Here is an 8701-nt window from a genome sequence, read left to right on the forward strand (position 1 = left end):
AGGTCTTTGGCCAATCGTACAATGCGACATGGCTACTTTTGGCCAACGCTCGGCGACGACGCCAGAAGGGTGTCAAGGTCTTTCCACAAATGCCAAAAATACGCTGACCTCCCCCATGCCTCGGTGGAACCTCTGTCAATCATTATCGGCCCATGGATCCACTCCACGTGGGGCCTGGACTTGCTGGGAAAATTCCCAACCACCAAGGGCTAATTCAAGTACATCATTGTCGCCATCGACTACAACAGTAAGTGGATAGAGGCGGAACCGCTGACGGCAATAACTACCGCCAAGGTAACTCACTTCCTCTGGAAGAACATCTACTGCCGCTACGGCGTCCCCCACACAATCATCACAGACAATGGCACACAGTACAACAACAAGGAACTCATATCTTTCACCGCTAACCTGGGCACTAAGATGAGTTTTGCATCTGTCGCTCGCCCTCAAACCAATGGCCAAGTCGAAGCAGCAAACAAGATAATCAAGAAGCTGCTAAAAAAGAAGCTCGACGACGCCAAGGGTTTATGGGCGGAGAAACTCCTAGAAGTTCTGTGGGCTTTCAAGACTACCCCAACTTCCGCCACAGGTGAAACACCATTTTGTATGATGTTCGGCACTGAGGCTGTCCTACCCATTAAGGTCACCCAACCTACCGCTACGGTCGAGGGCTACTGCTCCGAGACCAACGGCGAGAGCGTCAACCTCGACAGGGACCTCCTCGAGGAGAAACGACACAAGGCCCATTTGCACAACTTGAAAAACAAGCAACGGGTATCACGTTTCTACAACGCCAGAGTCAAAGCCCGAAACCTCCAAATGGGGGACTAGGTAATGAAGGAAGTCATTCCACCGCCAACAGCACTCCGCCCAACTTGGGAAGGTCCATACAAAATTGTGGAAGTCGTTAGCCCCAGCACCTTCGACTTAATGGACAAGGATGGCGTCACAACGACCCACCCTTGGAATACCGAATACCTTCGGTATTACTACAAATAGTCACGCCGCTACCCAAGAGCATCTTGACTTAGCTAAATTTTTGTTCAATATTTAGCTAAGGGAAGCTACCCAACGGGTACAACCCCGCTTTTGTAAAACGCTGGTCTATCAGCTATCAATGAAACGAAGAATTATTCAAACCATTGTCACCAAGTCCAAGCACAAGAATTAACTGGCAACGCCAACAATATTCGGCGGACCATGTCCGCTACATCGTGCACTTGGAACAATTTTAATTCCTTTAATGTTTCATTGATTAACAAAAGCATAAGTCAAAACTCTGGCGGTAAAACAACATTAAAACAACAATCATCGAAAGGAATCCCACACTTAGCAAATTTCAAAGGCAAATACTTCATATATTTAGGGTCGGGACTCCCCGCCCAAAAAATATTGTCAAAATACAGAGAAGCCTTAGCGGCATTACAAAAAAAAGGAGAAGTCAACAAGCGCATGGCCACAGGGCTCGAGTGATCTTCAGGGATTGTTGGGCGCAGCAGCAACTGCAATGGCGATTGCCAATCGACCAGGCGGCTTGTTTGGTCAGACCCATGAGCGGTAGGGCTTGGCGTCACCATGGTGCCATCGTGAGTCAGCTGACAGTCATCCGCCGGACGGTCACTGCTCTCGCCACTACCTGAGCGGACACCCTCGGCTTGGGTGGGAACCACACTGCTCATAGGAGGTTCCCTCTGCCCTGACGACCCAGCAGACTGAGACGCCTTGACCCAGTCAATGGCGGCCTTCTGGTTCAGCAGTTCCAGGTTAGCGGTGTCGCCAGCCTTCGCCGCCTCCAGCATTGCCTGCTTGTACTCCGCAGACTGCTTGAATGCCACCACGGCGACGGGCAACCTCGCCCTCTAACCGCTTCACCTCCGCGGATTTGGCGGCAGAATCCAGCTGAAGGATCTCAATCTTCTTAACCTTTGTCGCCAGTTGATCCTTCAGCAAACCTATGTCTTGCTCCAAGTGGGACACACGGTCATTCCGCTCGAGGTCCCGCTCGATGGCGACACTCAGCTTGCCGCGGGCATCCGCAGCGTCGCACTCCGCGTTTGTCAGACGCCGCTCAACATCCGCCAACTTGTCTTTGGCCTCCTGCAACTCCCTCTGGAGACCGTCGACTTCCTCCTTCAGCTGCAGCTCAACCCGAGGCTGACCTGACGCGGCAAGGAACAGTTCGTGCAGCCCGACAGACAGATGGCCAAACGCCGAGCTGAATGGTGATTGTTGAATGGCTGTCGACCAAACGGTCCCATCCAATCGACCGAACCCGAGCCGCTCGCAGAGGTGGAACAGAAACTCCTGCTCGGGATCGGTCAGAAACTCTGAATAAGCAGAGAACGAGTCCAGGCCGCCCTGCTGCACCTCTCCAGCGGTAGCCACAGTCACCGGCCGCGGGGCTTTCTTGGCCTTCTTTTGTTGGCGGGCCCCAATGGTCTCCGCATCAACTGCATCATCCTCCTCATCAGTGTCATTTTGCCGCCGCTTCCTTTGAAGTAACGCCCGTGTGGCACCGGCCGCGATCTCATCTGCGGTTCCAGCCCCGCAATAGTCACTGGCTCCTTTGAGGGCACCACCCTCTCCTTCTGGGGCCCACGCCTATTGGCGGGCACTCTCTCTTTCGGCTGCACAGGCGCAGCAGGGGCCTTGCTCTCGCCGACTGCCCCTTGGTCGGCGCCAGTTTCCGCCTGAACCATGGGCGAACCATCGGCACCAAGATGAGAGTGGTGTGGCATCGGCAGCACCACTGGAGTCTCAGACTGGCTCACCACCAATGTCTTAGGATCAACGGCAGTTTGTTGGGCCGCCAGCCCAGCGGCGTACATGCTCTCCAGGAAATTGTTGATCTCTGCACGATCCATGGCCTTCTCAAATGCCTCGCGACTGGCTTTGTTTCCCGGCGGTGAATCTGCAACCATCGCATAAATCAGCAAAAAAAAAAAAAAAAGACAAGTCGGCGGGAACTGCCTACCAACGGCGCGTGTCAGTCTCAGATCGACCAACAATTCTCACCCGGTGAGTAGGCGGAGGTCGAGCAGGTTACGATTCTGCCAACAGCCTTTTATCCTCGCCAAACGACACTGCTCTTCGCGGGTCAAATTATAACGAAGACCCGCTACACAAGAAACGATGCAATGATTAGAAAAAATGTATAATACAGGCACATCGTACAAGCAGTATCCGCCAACTTCAGTCAGCGGTGACTATCAACAACCTCGGATTGGCTGGAACTCTGACTTGATCCTATACGTCGGCGCCCCTTCATTTGCACCGGCGTCATACTCCCAGCCCAAGGTCACCACGCAAAAGGTCGCCCCCCAGGGAGACATCGAATCTTTCAGATTCTCTATCAACTTGGATGCCCCCTGGCGGCGGGTGAGGTTCACCTGTCCACTACACCCTTGTTGCCTCACAAAGGTAAGCTCGTAGAAGTGAAGTACGTCCACCACGGTCGGCCCTTCACACCTAGATAGACGCCACAACGAGTTCAACGCTAGCAGCAACCGCCACATGTTGAGGCAGATTTGCCCAAAGGCGAGATCAAACTCGCACACCAAGATCTGAACGGCAGCATGCCCCGCTGGCAGAATGGAGGCCCTCTCATCGACGGTTCGCCCGTGGTTCAGGCAGGAACTGGCGTCAATCGCGGGGCTGCCGGCGGGAGGAAGGCCCCTGTTGCTCTTGTGCATCCGAAAGAGAGAGCACCCGCCAATCGGCGTGGGCCCCAGAAGGAGAGGGTGGCGCCCTCGAAGGAACCAGTTACTATTGTGGGGCTGGAGCCGCAGATGACATCGAGGCCTGTCGCCGCTGGTGCCAAGCGGGCGGTGCTTCAGAGGAAGCGGCGACAGAATGACGCTGATGAAGAGGAGGGAGACGATACGAAGACCATCGGGCCCCGTCAGCAGAAGAAGGCGAAACAGGCCCCGCCGAAGGTGACTGTGGCCGCCGTCGGGGAGGTGCAGGCGAGCGGTCTGGATGCCTTTGGCGCGTATGCTGAATTCCTGACCGACCCCGAGCGGGAGTTTCTCTTCCATCTCTGTGAGCGGCTAGGATTTGGCGGATTGGATGGGACCATCCGCCTGACCGCTATTCAACAGTCGCCATTCAGCTCGGCGTTTGTCCATCTATCTGTCGGGTTGCATGAGTTGTTCCTTGCCTCGTCAAACCAGCCTCGGGTTGAGCGGCAGTTGAAGGAAGAAATCAAAGGTTTCCAGAGGGAGTTGCAGGAGGCCAAAGACAAGCTGGCGGACGTTGAGCGGCGCCTGACCAAGGCGGAGTGCCATGCAATGGATGCCCGTGGCAAGCTGAATGTCGCCGTTGAGCGGGACCTCGAGTGGAACGACCACGTATCCCGGCTGGAGTAGGATATAGCTCTGTTGAAGGAGCAAGTGGCGGCTAAGGGTAAGAAGGTCGACATCGTGCAGCGGGAGTCTGCCGCCAAGACTACGGAGCTGAAGAAGTTTGAGGGCGAGGTCGCCCGGCTGGGGAATGAGAAGGGCCATGCAGAGATCGCCGCCGTAGAATCCTTCAAGCAGTCCGCGGCATACAGCAAGCCCTGACTGAGGCGGCGAAAGCGGGTGCCGCTGCCAACCTGGAGTTGCTGAAGCAGAAAGGCATCATTGACTGGGTCAAAGCGTCCCAGTCCTCCGACACGTCTAGTAAGCCGCCCGCCTCAGCAAGTGGGCCTGTCGTCGCAGGCCTTTGCTTTTTTTATTTGACAATATTTTTGGGCGGGGAGTCCCGACCCTTAATATATGCAGTCGGTATTTGCCATTGAAATTTTTTGAAGTGTTGATTTGCTTAATGATTGTGTTGTTTGAATGTTGATATACCGCTAGAGTTTTGACTTAGGCTTTTGTCAATCAATGAAACATTAAAGGAATTAAAATTGTTCCAAGTGCACGATGTAGCGGATGTGGTCCGCCGAATATTGTTGGCGTTGCCAGTTAACTCTTATGCTTGGACTTGGTGACAATTGTTTGAATAATTCCTCGTTTCATTGATAGCTGACAGATTGGCGTTTACAAAAGCGGAGTTGTACCCGTTGGGTAGCTTCCCCTAGCTAAATATTGAACAAAAATTTAGCTAAGTCAAGATGCTCTTGGGTAGCGGCATGACTATTTGTAGTAATACCGAAGGTGTTCGGTATTCCAAGGGTGGGTCGTTGTGACGCCATCCTTGTCCATTAAGTAGAAGGTGCCGGGGCTAACGACTTTCACAATTTTATATGGGCCTTCCCAAGTTGGGCGGAGTGCTGTTGGCGATGGGATGACTTCCTTCATTACCCAGTCCCCCAGTTGGAGGTTCTAGGCCTTGACTCTAGCGTTGTAGAAACGCGATACCCGCTGCTTTTTTTGCAAGTTGTGCAAATGGGCCTTGTGGCGTTTCTCCTCGAGGAGGTCCTTGTTGAGGTTGACGCCCTCGCCGTTGGTCTCGGAACAGTAGCCCTCGACCCTAGCGGTAGGTTGGGTTACTTCAATAGGTAGGACGGCCTCAGTTCCGAACATCATACAGAATGGTGTTTCACCGGTGGCGGAAGTTGGGGTAGTCCTGATGGCCCACAAAACTTCCGGGAGCTTCTCCGCTCATAAACCCTTGGCGTCGTCGAGTTTCTTTTTTAGCAGCTTCTTGATTATCTTGTTTGCTGCTTCGACTTGGCCGTTGGTTTGGGGGTGAGCGACAGATGCAAAACTCATTTTGGTGCCCAGGTTAGCGGTGAAAGATGTGAGTTCCTTATTGTTGAACTGTGTGCCATTGTCTGTGATGATTGTGTGGGGGACGCCGTAGCGGTAGTAGATGTTCTTCCAGAGGAAGTGAGTTACCTTGGCTGTAGTTATTGCCGTCAGCGGTTCCGCTTCTATCCACTTGTTGTTGTAGTCGATGGCAACAATGATGTATTTGAACTGGCCCTTGGTGGTTGGGAATTTTCCAAGCAAGTCCAGGCCCCATGTGGAGTGGATCCATGGGCCAATAATAATTGACAGTGCTTCCGCCGGGGCGTGGGGGAGGTCAGCGTATTGTTGACATTTTTGGCAAGACCTTGACACCCTTCTGGCGTCGTCGCCGAGTGTGGGCCAAAAGTAGCCTTGTCGCATTGTGCGATTAGCCAGAGATCTGGCGCCTGAGTGGTTTCCACATTCCCCAGCGTGTATCATGGCAAGGACGACTTTTCCCTCCTCTGGGGTCAGACATCGGAGGTTGGGGTGGGTGAAGCCCTGGCGGTAAAGCTTGCCATTCTGGATGTTATAGTGGGTTGCCCTTCGCTTAAGTTGCTTTGCTTCGATCTTGTAAGCGGGTAGCGTTCCGTTGTGCTTGTATTCTATGATTTCGTCCATCCAGCTGGGATTGACCTCAATGTTGAAGATCTTCGCTAGGGTTTTGGTGATGCTTGGCTTGTCGAGGCATTCTACCCTTGTGTCCGCTGGACTTTGATGTGGTTGAGCGGTTGCTAGTCTTGCCAGGGAATCAGCCTTGACATTATTTTCCCTGGGGATCTGTGTGATAGTGTGGAATTTGAATTTTTTTAGGAGCGTCTTGACGTACCCCAAGTATGCCGCTAACTACTGGTCCTTGGCTTGGAAACTGTCATTGACCTGGTTAACGATTAGTTGGGAGTAACTGAATATGTTGACACTGTCAGCCCCCGAGTCGATGGCGAGGAGTAAGCCGGCAATGAGCGCTTCATACTCCACCATGTTGTTTGAGGCTTTGAAGTTGAATTTTAACGCGTATTCCACGTTTAGTTCCCCTGGTCTTGTCAAGATGACTCCGGTGCCGCAGGCCTTGGCGCAAGCGAAGCCGTCCACGTGTAGGTTCCAGTGTGACTGCTGCTGGGGGGCTGGTTCCTCAATGGTTACCATTTCCACGCTGGCCTCTGCCCTTGTGTTGGGTTCATCCAGAGGAAGTGAGTTACCTTGGCTGTAGTTATTGCCGTCAGCAGTTCCGCTTCTATGCACTTGTTGTTGTAGTCGATGGCGACAATGATGTATTTGAACTGGCCCTTGGCGGTTGGGAATTTTCCAAGCAAGTCCAGGCCCCATGTGGAGTGGATCCATGGGCCAATAATAATTGACAGTGCTTCCGCCGGGGCGTGGGGGAGGTCATCGTATTGTTGACATTTTTGGCAAGACCTTGACACCCTTCTGGCGTCGTCGCCGAGTGTGGGCCAAAAGTAGTCTTGTCGCATTGTGCGATTAGCCAGAGATCTGGCGCCTGAGTGGTTTCCACATTCCCCAGCGTGTATCATGGCAAGGACGACTTTTCCCTCCTCTGGGGTCAGACATCGGAGGTTGGAGTGGGTGAAGCCCTGGCGGTAAAGCTTGCCATTCTGGATGTTATAGTGGGTTGCCCTTCGCTTAAGTTGCTTTGCTTCGATCTTGTAAGCGGGTAGCGTTCCGTTGTGCTTGTATTCTATGATTTCGTCCATCCAGCTGAGATTAACCTCAATGTTGAAGATCTTCGCTAGGGTTTTGGTGATGCTTGGCTTGTCGAGGCATTCTACCCTTGTGTCCGCTGGACTTTGATGTGGTTGAGCGGTTGCTAGTCTTGCCAGGGAATCAGCCTTGACATTCTTTTCCCTGGGGATCTGTGTGATAGTGTGGAATTTGAATTTTTTTAGGAGCGTCTTGACGTACCCCAAGTATGCCGCTAACTACTGGTCCTTGGCCTGGAAACTGTCATTGACCTGGTTAACGATTAGTTGGGAGTCACTGAATATGTTGACACTCTCAGCCCCCGAGTCGATGGCGAGGAGTAAGCCGGCAATGAGCGCTTCATACTCCACCATGTTGTTTGAGGCTTTGAAGTTGAATTTTAACGCGTATTCCACGTTTAGTTCCCTTGGTCTTGTCAAGATGACTCCGGTGCCGCAGGCCTTGGCGCAAGCGAAGCCGTCCACGTGTAGGTTCCAGTGTGACTGCTGCTGGGGGGCTGGTTCCTCAATGGTTACCATTTCCACGCTGGCCTCTGCCCTTGTGTTGGGTTCATCCTGACGCTCGGTGAGCTCAGCGATGAAGTCGGCCACCGCTTGGCCTTTCATGGCGGTCCTTGGCTTATAGTCAATGTCGAACTCGCTAAGCTCGATGGCCCACTTGCTGAGGTGGCCAGAGTGCTCAGGGTTTTGCATTACCTGCCTTAGCGGTTGGTTTGTTAAGACATGAATTGTGTGGGCCTGAAAGTATTGGCGGAGGCGTCTAGCGGAGACAATGAGTGCGAGAGCGAGCTACTCCTGGGGGGTATACCTTGGCTCCACCTCGTTCATGCCTCTGCCGGCGTAGAATACTGGGAGCTCCTCTTGGCCCTCTCGTCGCACAACGGCGCAACTTACTGCTGATGGGGATACCGCTAGATATATGTACAGTATCTCACCCAATACAGGAATAAAAAGAAGTAGGACTGCTGCCAAGTACTCCTTCAAGCTCTGGAACTCCGCCTCACAGTCGGGGGTCCAGTCGATTACTTTCTTGTGGGTCGTCTTCAGAACTTTGAAAAATGGGAGGCATCTGTCGGTGAGTCTGGAGATGAACTGAGAGAGGGCGGTTAGTTTGCCTTGGAGGCTCTGAACGTCCATCTTCCATTCCAGAGCCTTCATGTTGAGGATGGCCTGCACTTTGTCAGGATTGGCCTCTATGCCTCGTTCACTGACTATGTAGCCCAGAAATTTGCTGGCAGTGACGCCAAAGAAACATTTTTCTGGGTT

This window comes from Rosa rugosa, chromosome 6 (assembly GCF_958449725.1).
Source record: "Rosa rugosa chromosome 6, drRosRugo1.1, whole genome shotgun sequence".
Lineage (NCBI taxonomy): Eukaryota > Viridiplantae > Streptophyta > Magnoliopsida > Rosales > Rosaceae > Rosa > Rosa rugosa.